The 23,569-nt window shown below is 36.1% G+C and overlaps 1 protein-coding gene across 1 annotated transcript in view; it reads right to left on the reverse strand.

The window, feature by feature from the left end:
• LOC5578188 (neuropeptide CCHamide-1 receptor) overlaps positions 1 to 7,173 on the reverse strand; it is a 196,955-nt gene extending 189,782 nt beyond the window's left edge. Inside the window, exon 1 of the mRNA XM_021851237.1 lies at positions 6,592 to 7,173. The gene's annotated coding sequence lies outside the window, so the exon portion shown is untranslated. The remainder of the gene's footprint in view (positions 1 to 6,591) is intronic.
• Between the last annotated feature and the right edge of the window lie 16,396 nt (positions 7,174 to 23,569).

Raw genomic sequence — 23,569 nt, forward strand, 5'->3', positions numbered from 1 at the left:
AGGTGGCCTCGATGGGTGATAGCTCAACCTCGGAAGAAATTATTTCCAACAACTCTTTGGTCTTGAAAAAGACCGTTTGATTTAGCTGGAGAAGGAAAGTCACGAGTAACTACTTAAACTTCGATTTTATTCGCGATTTATACTCTTCGAAATGTGGACTGTAACTAACTCAAAGTTGCACAACACGTCTATATTTATAGTTGAATGCAAGGATCTAGAATGTTCCATCTCTCCTTTGGTGGGGTACACTGCTTGACGCGTCAACCGTCAGCTCGCTGCTGCAGCGACGATGATGATGATGACAATGATCGCTCCGACTCGGCGAGGATATTCTGGAAGCTTCGCTGTCGCAACACGCATCGCCGGTCGGTCGACTGGTAAGGATGATCGATGCGCACACACACCTTCACACTTGCACATGATTTTTACACTGTGATTACATACATAAGACGGGTGGGAAATGAGCGTCGGGAAACAGGGTTGAATTCACAGGCCCGGTTCATTTTCGCAGCTATAGTTGCGAACATAGCTTTCGTCGTGATATGCCGGGTTGGAAATATTTCCGGCCATTTTCTGGAAGCATCGATGACGATGAGATAGAATTCTCCGTCCAAAGGGCCCGCATAATCAGCATGAACGCGCAGCAATGGAGCAGTTGTAGATGGCCACGGTTCTGGCCTGGCTTTTGGAGGAGACCGTGCTGCTGATGCACAGTGCTGACAACTCTTAACTAAACTGGCTATTTCTTCGTCTAATCCCGGCCAGTAAACATAGCTGCGTGCTATGGCTTTCATCTGTTGCACACCTGGATGACCCTTGTGAAGTTGATTCAAGCATCTTTTCCGGTACGATGTGGAGATCACCAATCGGTCCCCGAACATAATGCAATCTTGGATGATTGACAACCCTGCTTGTTGTATTGATACATACCTCGGTGTGTATTGATGGTGAGCATGCTGCGAGAACCTTCATCGATTTGCAGGAACGCATCGGACAAATCGATTGTGCTGAATACCGTACAGCCCGCTAACTTGGAGAAAATATCTTATGGTAGGGGAAAAGGGGATTGGTGAGGTTGAAGCCGCTCGTTCAGCCCAGTGGAGTAGTTCCCACAAATCCGTATGCTACCATTTGCCGTCCTGACCACCACGATTGGCGCTGCCCATTCGGAATAGTCCACTGGTGAAATGATGTTCAGCCGTTCCAAACGATCGAGCTCCTGATCCACTGTAGCATGGAGCATGGCGTAGGAAACTGGTCTACGAGGGCGGTGAACCGGTCGGCATCCTTGAGGGCTTATTTGATTTTGGACTTGTTGCACAGGCCAAGAGAATTGCTGAACAGCTTGGGGTACGCCTTCTGCAAGGAACTGACATCAACTGGTACACCGCTTACCTGGTTGCAAAAGTTGTCCATCGGCAGTGACCAAAGGTTGAACTTATCGATGAGATCGATGAAAAGTAAGTTGAGTGAACGCTTGGAGACGAAAATTCGGCCCTGCTGAGCCAAACCGTTGAACGACACCTCACATGCAAATTCGTACTCCAATTCGAGTTATTCACCCGATCTGTGTTGCTGGAACCACTGTTGGTTGGTCAAGTTGCTTCCAAACTTGTTCGGACACAATGGTTATGCCCGATGCTGTGTCCAATTGCAAACGCACAGGCACACCGTTGATTTGCACCTGCACAAACCTACGCTTGCTTTGGACATTGCCGACGGATAGTGCGATGGGCTTCGTAGAGAACTTACCGCTTCGCTGCTTATTTGGCTTGGATGACCGTTTTGCACTGGAGCAGTAACCCTCCTTGTGGCCAAGCTGTCTGCATTCGCTGCATCGGTGGTTTCGGAAACTGCAGTGATTTGAAAAATGCATTGCGCCGCAGTTCAACACGGAGTGGCTGGAGTTTTCTTCTGCTCAGCTGGCACTGGAGAAGCTTTCCGCCGATCTTTCGAATGTCTGCGGAACTGATTGTGGTGCTGTGGACCTGTGTCGTTTTTCAAATTTATAAGCTGCTGACATTCCTCGATCATCGATTCCAAGGTGACGTCATCGTTGCTTTCTATTTTCGCTAACAGCCTGGTTCGTACATCAGCGTCGCACTGTCCCTTCAAGCCGCAGACGAACATCAAGCATTTAAATTGCAGCTCGGACATCTTCGATAGCTCGAATTCTACGCACATTTTGTTCACCCGACATGCAAAAGTGACGTAATCTTCGGTCGGGACTTTGGTGATGGAAAGTGTACTGTAGCGTTTCTTCACCATTGATTCGGAGGTCCGGAACAGCGCCGTGAGCTTTTGTACCGTGACGTCGAAAGTGAAGTCTTTCGACGTACTTGGAAGAATATAGCTTACGTACCTATAATGCTTGTTGGTTCCCAGGTGACGCAATAGGGGATTTTTTTTTTATTTCCGTACAAAGTGGGCCGAAGATTTTCATGAAACCTTTTCCACAGGCAGGGCTCATCAATATATGAATAAAAAAAATTGAAAGAAATTCAGGGTCGCTTATTTTCCCGGAAAACTCAGTTGGATTTTTTTTTGTTTTCCTCTGACACTACTTACTTTGAAAAATCATAACTCAAGAACGAAGCATCGTAGAAACAAAGTGATTTTATGAAAATGAAAGCAAATTTTCTCAGGAACAAAAAAAAATGTTAACTGGAAAAAAAATTTCCACAAAATTTTCCACCGTTGAGAAAATTCGTAAAGAAAAGCCGGAAAAACTATGCACCAACTCGTGGAAAATTTTCAAAAAATTATTTTTGAGAAGATAATTTCATAAGCTTTAATCGCTGAAATTTTTGAAATCTACTTTTTTTCGTTTTTGAGTTATGACCAATTTTGTAAAAAATGTGCAAATGTGCCATTTTGAGCCTTTTCTTTGAAAAATCATAACTCAAGAACAAAGCATCGTAGAAACAAAGTTTTTTTTATGAAAATGAAAGCAAATTTTCTCAGGAATAAAAAAAAATATTGACTTTCCAGCAATTCGCCTAATGTCAAATTTCAAAAATGTATGCAACCATGAAAATGATTTTAAAGTAAAAGCAGAATGGCACTTTTTCCCAACCTCACATGGAAAAGGTCCTTGTGATGGTATCGGTGGCAACATTAAGGGAATGCTAGAGATGCTAGTATTAGAAAGTCAGCAGAAACTAATAACGCCAAACAATTTTTCGACTGGGCTGTGTCGCAAAAGGTGAAAGACCAATTTAAAAAAGATTGGGAATTTATCTATGCAACTGAAAATGACTATTCAGAGGCTGAAAAATTTCTTCAGGAAAGATTTTCTAACCTTGTTCCAATTCCTGGAACAAAAAAATATCACTCATTTATACCAAAAGACGAACGAAGCATTTTTGCTAGTGAATTCTCAGATGCACATGAAAACCAAGAAAATACAGCATGCTTTATTCTTAATAATACAAAGAAATGAAAATCTTCTGGTGTTAGAAACCAAAGACAATTATCCCGGTTGAAAAAATAGATAGTAGCTAATAAGATGAAAATGTAAGTTATATACTGAATAATTGAATAAATAAAATTAAAAAAATAATAATAATAATCTTATTTGTTCCATAGAAAAGAAAGAATCCCTTTTCAGTGTAATGAAAAATTGAGGTAGAAACTTTTTTTTTCAGTTTTTCTTAGCGGAGTAATTTTTCATGAAAAATATCATCCATTCCGACTTATACTTCAATACAACCAATCCCATATCTTTTTTTCAGATGTTTTAGAAAATTTGCAATTGCTTTGATAAAAAATCTTTGTTTTTCCGATGCTTCGATTGAAATATGGGTTTTCAAAGAAAAGGCTTATATGGTCATTTTCCACAAAATTGGCCATAACTCAAAAAAAAAAAGTTCATTTCAAAAATTTCAGTGATTAAAGCTTCTGAAATAAACTTCTCAAAAATATATTTTTGAAAGTTTTCTACTGATTGGAACATAGTTTTTCCGGATTTTCTTCACGAATTTTCTCAACGGTGGAAAATTTTGTGGAAAACTGTTTCCAGTAATTTTTTTTTATTCCTGAGAAAATTTGCTTTCATTTTCATAAAAAAAAACTTTGTTTCCACGATGCTTCTTTCTTAAGTTATGATTTTTAAAAGAAAAGGCTCAAAATGGCACATTTGCACATTTTTTACAAAATTGGCCATAACTCAAAAACGAAAAAAAGTAGATTTCAAAAATTTCAGCGATTAAAGCTTATGAAATTATCTTCTCAAAAATATTTTTTGAAAATTTTCCACGAGTTGATTTCTATGATGCTTTGTTCTTGAGTTATGATTTTTCAAAGTAAGTAGTGTCAGGGGAAAACAAAAAATGTCCAACTGAGTTTTCCGGGAAAATAGGCGACCCTGAATTTTTCTCAATTTTTTTTTATTCATATATTGATGAGCCCTGCCTGTGGAAAAAGTTTCATGAAAACTGAGACCTATCGGCCCAAACCCGTACGGAAATAAAAAAAAATCCCCAGTTGCCAGTGTCCCCAACAGTAATAGTATCATATATTTTTCACCTTAAATAGTCAAATGTTATTTCGGCCTAACGAAGCCTTTAAACCTTTTTGGCCTAACGGCTTTCTCCCTTACGTACAGGACTGCTGGACTCGATTCCTTCTATTGGAGGGAAAGAGAATGATTTTCTGATGACGTCACCGTGCAAAAGGCAATGCCCCGCATTCACCAACCAAAAAGGATAATGTTTCACAATCCAAAATTATTCAACTAGGGTAAAAGCACCAACTTTCAACCAATTCATACGATTTTAGCCTACTTCGTATGAAAATCCTAAAATTGGGATAGAATTCTTGTGGATCTTAATATAGTGCTCTTCCTATTTAGCCTATTAAATAAACGAGGTAAGTAGGGAGACTTTGTGGGACCTTCTTGTCGTTGTTTTCAATTATTTCCTTATGAATTTCCAAGTTTTTTACACATTCGTTTAATTTTAACAATGACCATGTTAGAAAAATTTACGTAAAAATAAATTTCATACAACACGCTTTGAGCCGCATTACACCTCTTGTTGGACACACACTACTAGATCAGCAATTTGTCTCTTCCGAACGTGCCCCAAAATGTCAAACTCAGTATGTAATGTCAGGGCCATACGACGGCTATGGAAATGAGAAAAGAAATTCTTTCACCTTTCTTGAGAAACAGTTAGCGGTCCAAATTAAATCGTCGTCCCTCACCTCTGAATTCCGGTTTTCACTACTGCAGCTGCTGGTAGCGGATCGGCAAAACAGAAGTGTCTTTGAACTTGATGAAAAGCTGTGATATTTGCGTTAGTGGAAAATTAAATTGAATTTCCTGTGATGATAGGCCATCCAAGCGGACGCTGGCCGATGCTTGTTTGTCTCGAGGCTTGCTGTAATCCTCTTAGAGCTGCTCGGTGCCAGTCTTCCTTGAAACTGGGCTCCGCTGTGATGAAACGCGCTAATGTGGCAATAATGATTATTTTATTTGTTGTTGAATGTTTATTGGTTTTCCGTACGATTGAAATCCTGCAGTTTGCCCAACAGGCGATTATCTGGATTAGTTACGTGTATTAGGCATAGTATACTGTTCATGTTTAGTATTTTTGATAAAACATAAGCGTTTGATAGAAAAAAGATTACAAAATACATATTTCGCTGTGAAAGGATTCGGCAATACGTTTTTTAACATTGAAAACTGTATGCATCGCAGCTTGTAGTAGACGAAGTCAAACATTTGACCATATCTAAACTGAAGCACGAACATTGGTTAGACACATAAAATATTTTGTGTATGAGCTTCGCTTAAAAGGTTGACCACGATCTTTCTGAATGATTCCCTAATGATAGATTACAAAGTTTATTTATGACATATATTATAATATCATAAGGTTCTACAGCTTACGATAAAAATTGTACCCTAAAGAATACAATGACAATGTGTTTTAAACTAAAAAAAACACCAGACGTGCCTTTTTGCCATGCACATTGAGTATCCAGCTGGTATATCACTACGCGAGAAAAGCACTCAACAGATTGTTAGTGTTTATATTTGGTTCATCAATTTTAGGCACTGAGATTTTCTTTGAAGCAATTGGAATGAGGACGGCACGGATGGCTCAAATCAGTTAAAACGTTCTTTGTTCTCTGGCTTGAGTGCAGTTTTTCCAGACTGTGCACATGGGTGGTTTTTAATATTACACTCGATACAAACTTGTAATGCCGAGATAATTTATTGCAGATTTTGGCTATCCACAAAAATTAACATTTTATCTACTTTATTTTCGTTCTGCAGATTGCAAGCCTTGCTAACTTTATTCAATGAAAATGTTTTTTTGTTGCTTTCAGCCCTTCTTATTTGCAAGCTTTGAATTTGTAATAAATTGTAAATTCTATGTATTTACTGTTTTCCCCAGATTGAAAACACCAAAAGATTTAAATTTTGTCACACTGTCACAAATAAAATGAAATTAAAATTTTCTGTTAATTGAATCATCATTCGATGAACCGAAACATTGAGTACAAACGGGGCCATGTGACAAAGTAGTATTTTGTCCAACAGTCTATCACATCCAATGACGCACACTAGAAATTTGTACTTACTTTTGCGAGCAGGTAAATGAAATACCGATGAAATTGCCTTGAAAACTATAACTTAGCACAGATCTAGTGTCATCAATTATCACATCACCCGCACTCTCACTTGCTAGGTCTGGAACGTACTTCCAACGGTTTGGTTTTCCGAACTTTTGTTTTATCGCAGTAAATTTATTTTTCGCACTTCAACGCAAACCCCGGTTGGCTATTTTTGTTTGATTTATCACACGTCGTTGATTTTATTTCCCTTCCCTCCCATGCAGGTGGAGATACCGATCGTTAACCGCACACGTAGCTTCAAACAAATTCACTAGAATGTAGTATTTTTTTTTATTTCAATCAGAATGTTTATCGCACCGATTTGTTTGCCCGGCAGCAAAACACAAATTTTATTACACTAATTGTTGACTTGGATGGTACTGGCGCTAGAATTAGAGCTGGACTCGAACTCTGCCCCCTGATGCGGAAACAGATTGCTGCTTGCCTTTTTCCGTTTTTTTTCCATCGGTTGCCATTTCATGCTGGGCGAAAATGTGGTTTTAAAAATCTAAAGATCACGGAAGCTATAATTGTAAACACTCGTATCAATAATCTGATCGGGAATGGGATAAATCTATAATCATGGGCGTAGCCAAAGAGGGCATGAGAAGAAGTGATCAATCCTAGGTTTGTAGAAAAAATGACTGTGGGAAATATTATGTGAGAATATTTCAAAGATTGTGTTCAGCACTCATATTCATAGTTCCACCAAAAAGTCAAGATAAAAACTATTACAGCAGGTTCACTAGTTGTATTCAAACAAAACTATCAAGGCTTTCTCTTTCAAGAAAGCTTAAATATTTTACCAGAATTTCCTGAGACTCTTCAAAAAGTATCTACTACAACCCGTCAAGGGATGACCCAAACGAAATCTCTTGGCTCATTCGAAAGGCAATAAACTAATCTTGCTTTATAAGTATTAATCCATTTTTTGAATATAACCATTTAATGTTTACTTGAAGATGTGACATTATTTTTTCAAAAATAACATTCAATAAACATGGCTATTTTTTCAGCAATGGGTTGACCAAAATTTTAAGTTGGGGCCCTTACAAAATTTTGGCGAAAAAATAGAAAAAAATTAAAAACAATTTTAACAGTCATTCAAGTCATTGTGCAAAAGTTTCAAGCACAATTATGCCGCTCTGCACTGTGTGAGATTTAGCGTCATTTTAGCGCTCTTATTATTTTTTCAAACATTTAGGTGACTTTTATGAAGTTTTTGTTTATTGTTATTTTGTTTATTTGGAGCAGGAAAAAGCCCATTTGAGCTGAGCAATATTGAGCTCTTTCTCAAATGGGCGCAAAACCTCCTCTTCTTTTCGTATCAATAGACTATTAGATTTGTTTCCAACTGATACAAAGATTACTTAAATCTATTTAATAACTATGACTTATATTAGTCAGCTTGCCAGAACGAGATGATTTTTTTACGAAGAGTTGAACGGGAAAGAAAATCAAGTTCATTGAAACAACTGTTGAACGATCGGCACATACTTTTAAATGGTTCGTGATGCCCGTAGTTTGTGCGAGCACCGTGCAAAAATAGGAAGGAGTACGATCGAAGTTGACGGTATGGAACATTTACATTGAGGAGAGATAATAGTTAAGCGCAATCTATTCTCGATTAGAGACGGTCGGAAACAAAAAGACTTTTTGAAACTTCACGGCGAACACTCAACAACTCTAAGCCGATTAACTTGCAACGATCTTCATAACTGGGCAAGTTAATTGGATCGTTGCATGGGACAAATTATATGAATGACCAAAAATTTGACTGGAAATTGTATCGCAATTTAGCCATGTTTCGGTGAAAGCATACATATCATAACTGGAATCTGAGCAGGCAAGACGGTACTCAGAGATGCGGGTGTTGATTCCTCCTAACTTTTTCAATAACTAAATGCGCTAAATCCCACCACAAAGTTTCTATCAGAAATATCTCCAGAGATTTTTCTAGGAATACCTTCATGGACGCCTCCAGCAATATCTCCAAGGACTTCTCAAGAAATACTTGCAGAGGTCCCTCCAGGGATTCCTCAAAGTATATTCTTTTAGTAATTTCTCTAGAACACCTAGAATACCTCCAAGGCAATACACACGTGAGCTGGGAATAGCTTTTATAGTGATGGGTGATATGCAAAGGCACGTGATCGGGTGGTGGCCGATTAACGAAAGAATGTGCAAGTTGAGGCTCAAAGGCCGGTTCTTCAACTTCAGCATCATGAACGTGCATAGCCTTCACTCCGGAAGCACTGATGATGACAAGGACGCATTTTACGCGCAGCTCGAATGCGAGTTCGACCGCTGCCCAAGCCATGACGTCAAGATTATCATAGGAGATTTGAACGCTCAGGTTGGCTAGGAGGAGGAGTTCAGACCGACGATTGGAAAGTTCAGCGCCCACCAGCTGACGAACGAAAACGGCTTACGACTGATAGATTTTTCCGCCTCCAAGAATATGGCCATTCGTAGCACCTGTTTCCAGTACAGCCTCCCGTATCGGTACACCTGGAAACCAACCAGCTCCCACGATGGGGGAAGTTAAAGATGCCGTTCAACAGCTCAAGAACAACAAGGCCGCTGGCAAGGATGATATTGGAGCCGAACTCACCAAGATGGGCTCGGACAGGTTTGCCTCTTGTCTGCATCGGCTGATAGCCAATAACATAAATGCCAATATAAAAAAATTGTAAACTCAAATTTGTTCGTCGATAGCAAAGTAACAGTTAATTTAGTTATGATTGAGTTCAAAATGTTGAATGAAAATCGTTGTTTTTATGAATATTATGATGTTAAACCCCAAGCATTTTTTGTGAGATGAGTGTTCTGGCTTAAACTAACACTCCAAACAATTTTAGGAAATGTACGTTGAAAAGTCTTTGAGTTGTTGAGCTTTTTGATGATATTTAAAAGAACTCCCAAGTAACCATGGAGCATCATTACATATATAATGCAGCTGCATTACCGTAAGCCTACCATTAAAGTATTCTTAAAGTGGAAATGGGCACTTTTACAGTCGAATTAATGCAAGAACTTCGATAAAGCTATCAATCAATTTATAAAGTAATATTAGTACAGTACTAGGACAGAACGTGACAGCTCAACTAAGACTGCCCTGTTGTTTTTCAGTTGATAACCTTGGCGATACAGAAGCCAGTGCAACCAGAATCCTTTTAAAGCAAACCTTGTGAACAAATTCAAACATCAAGGTTCATGATTTTGTTGTTTCTTATACGTTTCATTCATTCAGTGCAATAGAGGATGCTAGCTTATTAAAAAATCAGGTTTATATTAAAAACGGCGATATTTTTTTGAGAAAATAGAAACAATTTCCATTACATTGCTTTGAAGTAAGTATTTTTAATTCATTTTAGTATTGTAGAAGCACATGTGGTAAACCTAAAATCGAATATAAATGAATTTGAAGCAAAATAGTTTCATAAAAAATTTGAAACTTTTTATTAAAACTCTAATTTATGAACTAGCAACATGGCCAGGCTAGCAACAAAGTGCCCTGTTGCAATCCAACTCAACGATGTGAAAGTAGGCCTCTGCCAAAACGACCAATGAGAAGTGGTCTTTTTTGACAGGCAATTGGTTTCGTTTTTGCACTCTGACCTGACTTGTCTTGTCTTAGGTGCAATAGTGCAATTCATAAAGTGATATTTATGCATTGATACATTTATCATGCAAAGTTAATGCGTTATTGTCTGACAGCTCTTGAAATTTGTCGAATAAAAGCAATGTTGCATCAATTTTGTTGATATGCAGTAGAATACGTGCAATGTTATAATGCTTGTGGTTATTTGGGTATTGTATTCACTACAGATAAATATTTCAGTCAATATGTAAACAAAAAAGATTTTGAAAAAAGTTGCATTATTGTCAAATTACAAACATGTGGACTTATATTACAAAAACAAAACATAACATGTCTCGTATTTCTATCAAAGAATATTTGATAATTAAAATTATTCAAAAGTATTTGCAGAGCCGTATCGTGGCTTCAGAGCCTCCTTGGCGAATCGCCATTTGAGCGCCCCCTATTAATAGTCTACTTTTGCGTTGTACAAGTTCACCTAAAACATTTCAGAAAAATGCAAAGATTATTTTTGAAAGCTTCTGGTGACATGTGTAATAATTATGCATCAAAATTCTCAAAAAGTGTTACGATAATGCTCAAGTGATAATAAACAATCAGAAAATACTGGTAAGACTTCTGCAGAAGGCATATAACATGAACTGTCTGCCTGAGGCCTTGAGGCTATCTGGAAGACGTTTCAAATAAATAGTTGATGAAATTTATGAGTTAGATACATTTGCAGAAACTACTGTATTTGATTACTAAAACCATTATTGGGATTTCAGTTAAATGTATACTGAAATAAATAAAAGTGGTAATCGCTAAACCATTTATTTATTTCTTGGTTCTTCAATACAATATATTAGCCACATTTTGTTGACTTGAACATTGCCGCGCAAGATCAAAATATTTTTGGAGATTTTTTTAAGCAACTCCTTCAATAAGCAAGAAATTTGGAAATATGTTTGCCTTGTATCATATAATAATATTAAAAATGTTTGTTACTTTAGCTTAAATACTTTGTATTAAAAAAAATAGGAATTTTTTTTCTTTCAGAATATACCTAAAAAGATCGAAACATGATTTCTATGGAAATTTTGCCAAGGATTAGAGATATTAGGATATTAGAAGCTTAATTGGATCAGCAAGATTGAAATAAATATAAAATCCTGTTATTAATCAATGAAACCTTTCTTGAAATTAAGAATTCTGCGCTGGTTTATTAGAATTTTTTTCGAACGAGCATTCATTCAACTTACAATATTTTCGATAATATAAACGGTTATCAGCTAGTTTGGAGCATGCAATGGATAGTAACCAATTCCATTGCTTTTCATTAATGTTATCATTCCAATGTACTAATAAGCTCTGAGTTTCATCGGAAAGTTGGTATTGGACACAGGGTTTCATCGAAATGTTGGTATTGGATTACCGGATTCTGAGATTTCATGAGAACACCATCTGCTTATACTTAAGAATTTTGCTCAAAATTCTGTGAACTTCAGCTGTGTTTACTTTAAGTTGTTAGAGCATAAACGTTTTATGGATATTTCAAGGTACTGATTGCTCTAAACAATTTTCACCACGAGTACCATGTGTATTGTTTATAAATTGTGTTATTTAGAACTATTTTTGAACAAATTTCCAATGTATTTTATATATAAGGCTAAGAATTTTTCTCAAACATTTGCGATCAATGAATCCTTTGCCACATCATCTGGGATGCTTAGAACATATTTTGTCAAAATCTATTGAGAAATTGTTCCAACATATCATGCTTATGAAGAAGATTTGAGTTTTAAGAGGCACTTTTACAAATTATATGTATCCAAATATTTTACCAAGTACGTCACGCGTTTTGGCGCTTCTGAAGGCTGGCGCTCTTGGCAGGTGCCAACCTGGCCAACCACACGCTGTGGTACTGAGTATTTACCATTCCACCAAAGTTACATAATGCAGAAAATAATAATTGATACATAACATAACTCATTGTTTAACTGTGATCAGTTGTAAGTTCGTCTCAAATGAGCTTTTGATGTTGTAAAGTTGAAATCATGCATTCCGTTGTACAAACAGTAAACCTTTACAAAATAAACTTTCGACCAAATTTCCATTCTACAAAACTTTGAACGACTATATGTTGTTAGACAAAATGTTCCAAAGGTTTTCGACCAAATGTCATTCGACCAAACGTCACTCGACCAAATACCCTAAAACCCTTCTCCAAACAAAAGACTTAATGCATAGCCATATTGGGACACCATATTAATTTACTGTTTCATATATTCCAGATTTGTTTTTAAACGCAGCTTAGAATTCCCTTAGCAAAAAAAACTGTTCTCTCTGTGTTTCACAGAAAATTGACTATTTCAAGAAATTTAATATGGTTTATTCTGTAATTTACAAAATTTTGTTCTAAAATTGACCGATTCATCCGACCTATTTACTTAAGATTTTTGAAACCGAATCCGATTTAGTTATTGCATATTTACCTTGCGCGGGTATCAAAAACTCAAATCCCGGAATCAAAAACTTCACTTTTTGATTTCTAAAATTTGTTTTTGTTATTATTGTAACATTTTAGATAAACTTCGTTTACATAATTAAATAAACATCGAACCAGTCCTGGTTCAAAAATATTTGGATGATAGTACATGCATCCTACAAGAACAGAGTCGCTCAATCGTGATCAACTTCATCACTCTGGAAAAATTGTTGAAGGTTTACCTGAAGAAGTTCGGAAGTTATTTCTGGATGAAGTGTTGATGGAATCGAGCTAAGAGAATTCTTGAAGAATCCTTACAAAATAAAAACAACTGTTCAGAACTAAATTTCCGGCAATGACCATCAATCGAATCTTCATGGTTTTTCCAATCGTGAATTTTCATGCCGTTACTCAGCTTATACATTTAACCAAGACACATTTTGCTTTCCACTTAGCTCACTGTCAGAACAATATCTTACATAGTTAAATTACCGGTTTTGCATGGATTTCGAGAAATCCTGGCTATGCCCATGTCTATATTAACTGCGATTGCCTTACACTTAACTGCTTCTTCTCAATCGGTTGATATTGGAATCTTTAGGTAAACACTCTTTCTGGTAGCGGAAAACTTTTTTTCATTTCATCGTGTAAATATTCCGTTGATGATGATTGAGACGATGGTCGATGCGATTGAAATTCAGTATCGGGCGTTTTTACAGCCTCGCCTATTGAAGATTTGAATAACTGCTTCACTTTCTTCGTTTTCTGACAGCAATAGTCATTTATCACTCAAGCATTCATCAAACGCACGCCTCATTCAATTTGTTGATTCTTTCAATTGGAACCCCGTTGTTTATTTGCTGAACACACTTTTTGCCGGATACAAACGCTTGATGTAAAACCACTTAGTTTACTTGAAGGCTTCGCGTGTTGATTTCCCGTTGTCTAACAAAAATGGGATGATCTGATCGCACAGCAAACTTCAACCCAAACACTAGTAGATGATCATCTGTAGTCTTCAAACTTCATAGCAATATCCCGAGTAAGAGCATCCTGTAAATCCGGCGGAGCTCTCGAGTAGTTACGTTCGTCTCGGATGAAATCGAAAACACTACTGAATAAAACGGAAGAGCATCGCGTGGATTTGCTGCTTGTGCAGAATTAACGTAAAAGGTATAATTCTGGATCCGTTACACCGTCAGACAACCGCTGCTACCGGCTGTATCCAGTCGTTTGAATGCTGCGCTTCTGTGAAGCTACTGGGTCTCTCCATCGGAACGTTTGCATCTTCGTCCACTGCCACGGCCACCCATCATCGCTACACGTAAACTGACGTCATGAATGAATGAATATTCCCAACTTTATCGTCGGTTGTGCATGCTTGAAAGGCGGGAAAACTGGTGCGCATGGTCGAGGTCAGTTCTCAATGAAAATGAACCTTCATTGGAGAGGGGAAGCAATGTTTGTACACAAACCGAACGAATACGAGTGGCCACGTGGGCAGGGATTGCAAATGGGATTGTTGAAACTGTTGCATTCTTCTGGGACATTATTTCTACCACGGCATAAAAATTAACAAGGCAGGATCTTTACTGATGTTAATTTCAAGTTTGATTGTAAACATGTGACGTCACTCCTATCGTACCATATACCTTCCGGACCCATAGATCATTTTTTTTTCGCAAATTTTTTTGAGGTGGTCGTCAAGTAGCTGTCGGTTTTCGGAATATATCACCTTCTTAATATAATTTTTCCACATCTACTCTTTCAGTTTCCATTGATGACTAAAAGGTTTTAGTTTCTAGTACACAAACCTCAATTTACGAAGTTTTTTTAACGTAAATTTAATCAACGTCTTTTTTTACGAAGTAAATTAAATTAACTTCTTATTTTACAAAGTGCGTAAATTGAGCTTAGACAATTATGTGTGAAATTATAAAATGTTATGACCTCCGGTTGGGGAAAATCGTTCTGAACCGATGTAATATGGGTAATTCCAGAACGGGAAAAACAAGGGGATGACGAAAATCAATGCCTGATGCCATTTTGAAATCAAAGATGACCTCCAGTTGGAGAAAATCGTTGGAAACCCATGCAGAAGATGCATATGAATCAGTACAATACTACGTAATTTATATGAAGAATTATAGTTATATGCCATAACTAAAAACTATTGCTAGAGCACTTGTTACACTTGTAGATCTTAAGGCTTGTATTACATGGAGTCCTTGAAGAACCAATCCATTTACTTACATAAAGTGTTAAAATTTGTGCCAAACCTTTATATCATCAATGTACAACTGCTTACGTTTGTAGATACTCAGGTCTATAATTCGTGGAGACCTTGGAATTCCAAGAATATTGACACAACTCAATACGTTACTTCGTTTGCTAATATGAATAGTAAGAGGCCTCCGCAATATTAAAGAACTATCTATTCGACTGAGAGAAATTTTTTTGCGCCTTATAATATGATGAAACAAAATGTTTAGAATATTTTTGAAATTTCTTATCGTAATAGGCTGTTTTTCATCACGTCAATCAATCTTGAGGCGGCCGACTCTCTTGCACTGAATTATGCAATGTCGTTATAGTCATTATGCAACTGAAATCAGTTGCTTAATGACTATTCCGCAACGCTTTTTTATTACGCGACTGTTTTGAGTTGCGTAATGAATCATTACAAAACAATTTTCAAAAAATGCAAACCAATAGTAAATGGATTTCGCTATGATTTCTAGTAGGGGGATTAGGGGCATAATGAACACACGGGGCGAAATGGACACTCCCAAAATCTCTAAGAATATGCATACTTCATCAAAACTTACATACACTGCATGAAGTCTGTATTGCATTTGAAATGTTTGACGGTAGCAAAGTTTATTTTTTGCTCCAACTGTCCTTTGAAATTTGACTTCAAGTTTTTCTCAGTTTTAAATTGGCATATAAGCAAGACGGTGGAAGAATATAATTCTTGAGGCAAGTAACGAACCTAGAAACGTTCTTTTTAGCTATTATGATTGAGTGAGAGACTTTTTACATATCGGAACGATTAACAATCATTTACTTCATTGGAATCACTAAATTTCACGGAAGTGTTCATTTTGCCCCGATATATTTTTACCAGTCTTGCTTTCGACCCAATTTTCTATCTCGTTTGTCTGAAATATGATATGATTTTTATTACCATGAATGTAGCACGTCGTACTAACATCAAACTTGAAAACAAGCCAGGTGTGAACTAAAAATATTGCCATTTTATGATCTTAAAATGAACATTTGCTTAACGTGATTATGCTCCTAATTCCCCTACCCTCAAGTGGTCTCCTACGAAATGGCAAAAAAAAGTTGTATGCATCTCGTTGCAGAACTCGATTTTTTACAGCACCCGTCCTAATTATCTGCATCGACAAGCCTCGTTTGATAAATGTACTATTCTTGCTGTAAAAATCATCATTCTGCATCTTGTTGCGTAAACTTCTAATCCCTGATTGTTCGGTTCCACCCGTGTTCAACTAGTAGTTCACGGAACAAGTTGCAGAATGATGATTTTTACAGCACAAGTCGTAAATTTATCCTACAAGACTTGCCGAGAAACAACTCGATTTTCAAAATTTTGTTTTTTTTTTAATCAAAATAAATACGTTCTGATGATACAGTAGGCATCTTGAAATGATTCTAAGCCATAATGAGTATATAAATAATTTCTCTAGAAGTAGCCCTATTTTAATTATATAAAGTTTAATGCACAAAATATTGTTTAAATATTAAAATAGGCCATTTTCATAAGTTATTCGCGTTTCTCCATTAATAATAATACGTTTTTGAGAGTAAAGACCATATTTTTTTCCTTTTACTTATTTTCCTTGATGGAGAATCGCGAATAACTAATGAAAATGGCCTATTTTAATATTTAAATAATATTTTTTGGCATTAAACTCGATATAGTTCGTAAATAACTACTTCTAGAGAAATTATTAATATAATCATCATGGCTTAGAATCATTTCAAGATGCTTACTAGATCATCAGAACGTATTTATTTTGACAAAAAAAAAAATCAAAATTTTAAAATCGAGAAAAAGTTGTTCTTAGAAAAACTTTTTTATTAAAAACTAGTGGTCCCGGCAAACTTCGTCTTGCTATCAAGTAGGCTGTTGAAATACGCTATTGATCGTCCCATACAAAATGACAGTTTCGTTCACGCTTGTTTTTTTCAACTTTCTCGGTGAATATCCTGGGATTTTTATACACACAAACACGTCGGAACCCTTGACGAACAAAACGGAGAAAGAATCATTCAAATCCGGTGACCCGTTCGTTAGCCATTTCGTGACATACAAACACCATTCCATTTTTATATTAAAAATTTCTCCATCATGAAACTTTGTCCCAAACATCTGCTTACTATCAAGATTCAATGGTGAAAATATAAAAAATATTAAAAATGGGGTTTTGTGTAATTTAACCCCTCTACCGGCAGCTTCATTTTTCACCACCAAAAACATATTCAAATATCGATAACTTTTTTGTTTCTCGATATTTTTGCACCATTTTTTCACATGATCTCAAAAAACTCTTCTAGTTTAAGAAGCCGTGTCAATATTAATCATTGTTGATCTGGTTTTGAAGATATTCCGATGTTCCTTGGGGGACCGACGTTTTCCATATAAAATGTCTTTGGCGGCCATTTTGTTTTTGGTCAATTTATCAAAAAACTAAAAAATGTACTTTATTATACCATGTAATAAGGAGCTACTCTGAAAAAATCATACAAATCGGTTCGGTATTCCTGGAGAAATTTGAAAATTACGATATGAGGTTTTTAGAGTTTTCAAGATCTTTATTTGTTCAGGGTGGTACCTAAATGCTCATCACTCAAAGACGGCTGCTCCAAATTGCTTCATTTTTTCACAACATACTCACATTAATGTATCATTTCGAGAAGTGAATATCCGAGTACGATACAAAATTTGCAGCCCGAGTTATTTACGTGGGTTATGACTACGCGTCGGTCCCCCAAGGAATTTTGGAATATCTCCGGATTCCGAAAACCAATTATCAATATCGACACATATTCGAAAACAAGAAGAGATTTTTGAGAACTTGTGAAAGAATGGTGCAAAAATATCGGAAAACAAAAAAGTTATCGCGATTTGATTTTTTTTAGCGGTAAAAAATGAAGCTGCAGGTAGAGGGGTTAAAATTTAAGTTTTATTTTTGATTTTTTTTTTTTTAAATAAATAAAATATTTTTTTGTGTATATTTTTTTCTTATAGTCCAAACTTCTTCATTGAACATATTTCTCTAAAATCAACAGTTTCGGAGTGAAAATTTTTCAAATAAGTTGCATGCAAAAATTTATAGGCCATTTTCAAAAGTTACACTTGAGTCAAAATGATCAATTTTGCTATGGAAAACACTTATTCTACCATACCAAAAACATGTGCAAAATTTAATCCAAATCGAAGACTATCGAGCACGATTTTTATTATTTTCGACTAATTCTGGATGGAGTTCGTCAAAAATAAAATATGCACTATACAATACCAGGTAATAAGGAGCTATCCTGAAGAAATCATACAAATCGGTTCAACATTCTTGGCGAAATCTAAAAATTACGATATGAGGTTTTATAGAGTTTTCAAGATCTTTGTTTGTCCAGCGTGGTAGGTACCAGAAACATAAATGCTTATTACTCAAAGACGGCTGCATCAAAATGCTTTATTTTTTCACAACATACTCGCATTAATGTATCATTCCGTGGAATGAAAATCCGAATACGATAAAAAATCTGTAGCTTAAGATATTTACGTGAGTTATGGCCACGCGTCGGTCCCCCAAGATATTTTGGAATTTCTCTGAATACAGATGACCAATTATCAATATCGACACATATTCTGAAACTAGAAGAGTTTTTCAAGAACTTGTGAAAGAATGGTGCAAAAATATTGCGAAACAAAAAAGTTATCACGATTTGAATGTTTTCAAGCGGTAAAAAATGAAGCTGCCGGTAGAGAGGTTAATCGCGAGTTGAAAAAGTTGCAACAATGTTGCGCCATGTGATTGTCATGACAATTTTGTTTTTGATTTGTATCTCTATCCTCAAAAGTTGGGACAAACGGTTGTGAGCGAGCGTGTTTTGTTGTTTGTTTTTCGTCTGTTTTGATGACAATAGACCATTTCCGTCAATTGCCCCCGACACGAATGCCAAACGAATGGTAAAGTGTCGCTAATAAATAATAATAATAATAATAAAATTCCGTCAATTTTTTATATTGGCCCATATGCTTCCTGTTATTTTACTGAACAAACTTTTCTAAGGAACCAATGTGTTTTGGAGCCTATAACTATTAGAAAACAATGAAAAACTGGCGGCACGTTAGTTCTCCCCTCGGTCCCCTACAATTTATTTCGCCTCGAAAAAACGCAGACCCCTTTTTACCCTATGATGTTGCCATCACGTTGTGGTCAAAAACTCACCAGCTGGCATGACAGATGATTTTTGTTTATATTTACATTCATCATAATGGGCTTCGCAGGTTTCGATACCGGGTCACAGAAATCTCCGCGGAAACAGCCCTTACGGACTCCAAAGCATCGTTTTATGTCCGTCAACGTCGCCAGAATTAATTCCATCTTCTCCCGCACCCGGGGCACGATACATGCCGACTTCTACATTGTGGCTGCTGTTAATCAACGCAAGGAGTGTGCTACTCAAACAGAACAGATGCTTGATCTCTTTCTGTTTCATGTCAACGAGATCGTATGATCCGGAAGATTTTCGATTTGAGACAGCAGCAGACGCGCAAAATGTGCAGCAAGGCGCAAATCTTCCGGACCATCAGCCAACAGTTTGGTCAGGTATTTGTCAGCATGAGTAGCAAAAATTATGATACCTAAAGTCATTCATAGGGTTTGTTCACAAATTTCATAATGCTGTAGGGGGTGGGTGGGTGTCCTGGTGTTGTTACGGCTCATACAAAATTTGAAAAATATTCATTCAAAAACCGTTACGAGGGGGTGGGTGGGTATCGAAAATGACCAAATTCGGCGTTATGAAACATATGAATGAACCCATAATGAAAAATAGCGGTACCGCAACTGTTGGGCGAATAAAAGTTTAGTTTTTTGGAGACTTTTTTTTTAAATTTCGAATCTGTGGAGGGAAATATTATAATTTCCCGATGGAAAACGATTTACAAGGCTATAACTTAGTATAAAGGGTGGAAAAATTCATACTGAATGTTCTACTATTGCTTGTTTTCCATATTATTCCAAAGTTTTAAGAAAAATTGAGATACGGCCGGTGAGAATTCTAAGTTGAGATCTGCAAACTAAGTTATTTGAGATTAGTTTCGTTGGCTCTCCTGTCTGGGGCGCCCTGACCGGGATCTCAGATGATTTGACGTTTCCAAATGTAAATAAGCATCCTAATGCAGGGGTGTGATCCAAATTTACTACAATGTATACCCATAGGGTTGAACAAACTGTGCCGCATCTCGAATTTTATTTCAAAATGTGGTGAGTATCCATGTTTTCAAAAATTTGTAAGAAAATCAGGAGTGCAACAACAAAATCTTAAGGGCTTAATATTCATTAAAAATGATTGTCTTTCGAAGAAAAATAGAAAATCTGGGGGTTAAATCTGACGGACCATTCGTGTTACCGGCAACAATTGTGACCGCGAAACGGTGGTAAGACCACTGTCCGTTCCCTCGCAACTGAGCAGTAGTCGCCATTTGTAAAAACAAGAAAAAAAACCTTGGGTCAATAATATAGGGAATCAGTCGGTAAACATAAATCTTGCTGGTATTATGCAATGAACGATATAACATACATGGATGCTTATTGTTGATGATAAGCTCACATCACATAAAAATCAAATATATTCACGTAGGTACCTTAAAGAGCGCATAAAACCAGTGCTTTTCATCGGCAAAGAAATTTGATATGGGTATTGTCAGTCTCCCAAAAAATATCTGAATATCTACAAAACCAGATGACTGGTGGTGAATACCGACAGGAAAAAAGCTATCGCGATTTGAATAATTTTGTGGTGAAAACTGAAGGTGCCTATAGAGGGATTAAACATGTAGAACTCACTTGCCTAAACTGTTTCTGAGTCCTGCATTTAGGAATGTTAGGAAAATTCTAAGGATAAACGTCATTCGGATAAACGATTTGCGGAGCATTTTCGTACAGCGGTGTAAAATCGTTTGTTTCTAAATGTTTCTGCCTTTTTTTGTTTTTCACAATTTTATTCGAATTAGAAGAATTAGACAGCCTGTCTTGGTAGTGTTATTCGAACAACACGCCAAGCGTTTCCATAGGGACGTTAGTAAGAAGGAAGGACGTTTCGAGTAATACTGTTTCATATGGTATACCCTCTTCAACAAACACCTATCCATTTAGTTTTCATTGCTTTCTTATCCTTGCTCTCTATTACTTTGAGCAAAACAGACCGATATGCCAGTAACAAAATTAATTATAATTAAGGCGAAGTAGGCCGTCATTGAAATTTGCACGCGTCGTTGATGATTGTTGCTAGCTCATCTCATGATTTCGAATCTAAGAAAATCAGTTGGTTTTGCACTGACACAGCTGAAAAAGTATCAGCATACTTTATGCATGTTTGCGCGTACAGTGATACTTTTTCAAGTCAATATAAACTATCAAGACTGAGTTACATCACTTTGAAATGCAAGCTGAAAAGTAATCATTGTTGCCAAAACGAATGACGGGCTGCTTAGGGGTCGTCCATAAATGACGTAGCTTTTTAGGGGGGAGGGAGGGGTCCTGGCTAGTGGACGTAGCATTTTGAATCAAGTCCGTTAAAAGAAAGGCGCTGAAAAAAATTGTATGCAACTATTTTTTTCTCAATCTTCTTTTTTTTTTACTTATAAACTTGGGTTATAAAATTATGATTAAGCTTCAAAACATTCATATGACAAGATTGCAAAAATATCTATGAAACTTTAGATTTTGATAAATGCAATCAAATAGATGTTATGAAGCTTTAAATAAGTTTGTGAATATTATATTATATTCGTGTCTAAATTAATAAATTTATAAATAAACAATAACAATAAATTGATTAAAAATCAATGCTCTAACTGGAGTACTTTTTTTGCCATTTGTTAACATGACATAAAGTCAGCCGTTTTAGTTTTATCCATATTTTCTGTTGGAGCTTTATTTCTTCAAGAAAATAACATAAATATTACATTGAAAACAAGATACTTATTCCGTGAATTATGCCTTCAATGTTGCAGGAGATCTCCACCCAATCAACTCATCATTTGTTTTGATATATCAATGCTCTGGTTGGAATAGCCTGAATATTAATGAGTATAATAGATTCGAGTGTTATCAAAATTGTCCTATCATTCAATTTTCTTAATAACTCGGTAATTTGAATATTTTTTTTATTATTTAACTGTTTCATTATAGGTTCTGTAAGATTATTTCAGTATGGAAAGAATTATGAAGTTCAATTGAAATATTAATAGAGGTTATTGTATTTGTATAATAATCGCAAAAATTTTCTAAACATTCCAATAATTTCAAGTGTAATCTTTTATGTATCTGGCCACTGTTTGCTAAAAAGATTTAAAATTGGATAATATAACCGATGATTCATTTCAAATTAATATATTTTCTTGATCATCTTCATTGAAATCTATTTCCTAACTACGAATAATTAAAAAAAACAATCCTCTAATATAATGAAATTTTTGTTCAATATTTTATAAAATATATTGAACCCTAGCTCGACAGTAACGAGCTTCATTGATCCAATCAACATTTTTTTCACATTTTTTTATAGTAAACTTTTTTTTCATGGTAAGAACAGCAAAAGTAATATAGTTTAGCCTATATGAAACTGAAAACCAAAACCAAGGAAAATGTTTATTTAAAACTTTCCCAAATTACTTTTGAGCGCTACTGTATATCAAACTGTTAGATAAGATTACCCTTACATTTCAGTCAGTAATTAATATCAAACTTTGTATTGCACTTCTCAATTCCAATTTTTTGTTTCAACCCAGTCACTAAGGAAAACAAAAAAAAAATATAGGACGGGGCCCCCCCGTGGGGTGCTTGATATGCTACGTGTTTTCCAGGGGGAGTACTAGAATTTGTGATGAAATGTTACAAGGGGGGAGGGGGTGTAAAAAAGCAGTGAAAAAATGCTACGTCATTTATGGACGGCCCTTTAGCCTTAATCAAATTAAATATAATTATCACGGTCGGTACCTTCGTATGTAAGATAACTCTAATCTACTCGATATTTTGTATCTCGATATCGAGTTAGAGAACCATAGTAAAAGTAGGTTTTCATGGCTAACTCGATGGTTCCTGGGATCACAGTTTTACTGGTTTTGTGCTCTGTAACTCGACACCTCCGTAACTTGATAGTCTCTTCAAATATCGAGTTATGAAGAGTTGATTGTATATTAATTTTGTTCCATGCAATAAAAGTTCGACTGAAAAAATACAATTTTCAAGTCAGAAAAAAAACTAATAACTTTTCCGCATTTCAATCGATTTGTTTAATTTTTGGCGTAAAAGTGTATGACTTGAATAGCGTTCGAACTTCAGTGACATTGAAAATACTTATTTTTAATCCTAAAACGTAACTCGAATTTTTAACACACCTTCTTCTTCTTTCTGGCGTTACGTCCCATGTTACGTGAGAAATGTTTTGTGAACCCCTGTACTTTGTCGGACTATTTATGTTGTGTTCTTCGGTTTTGTTTTGCACCCGTGCTGTCAAAGTAAATGAAAACAAGCAATAGCACGGATGTAAAGCACCGAAGTTGTAAGTATACAATATATTAAATGTTAGAATTAAAACTAAATATTTAATAA

Source organism: Aedes aegypti, chromosome 3 (genome assembly GCF_002204515.2).
Source record: "Aedes aegypti strain LVP_AGWG chromosome 3, AaegL5.0 Primary Assembly, whole genome shotgun sequence".
In the NCBI taxonomy this organism is placed as follows: Eukaryota; Metazoa; Arthropoda; class Insecta; order Diptera; family Culicidae; genus Aedes; species Aedes aegypti.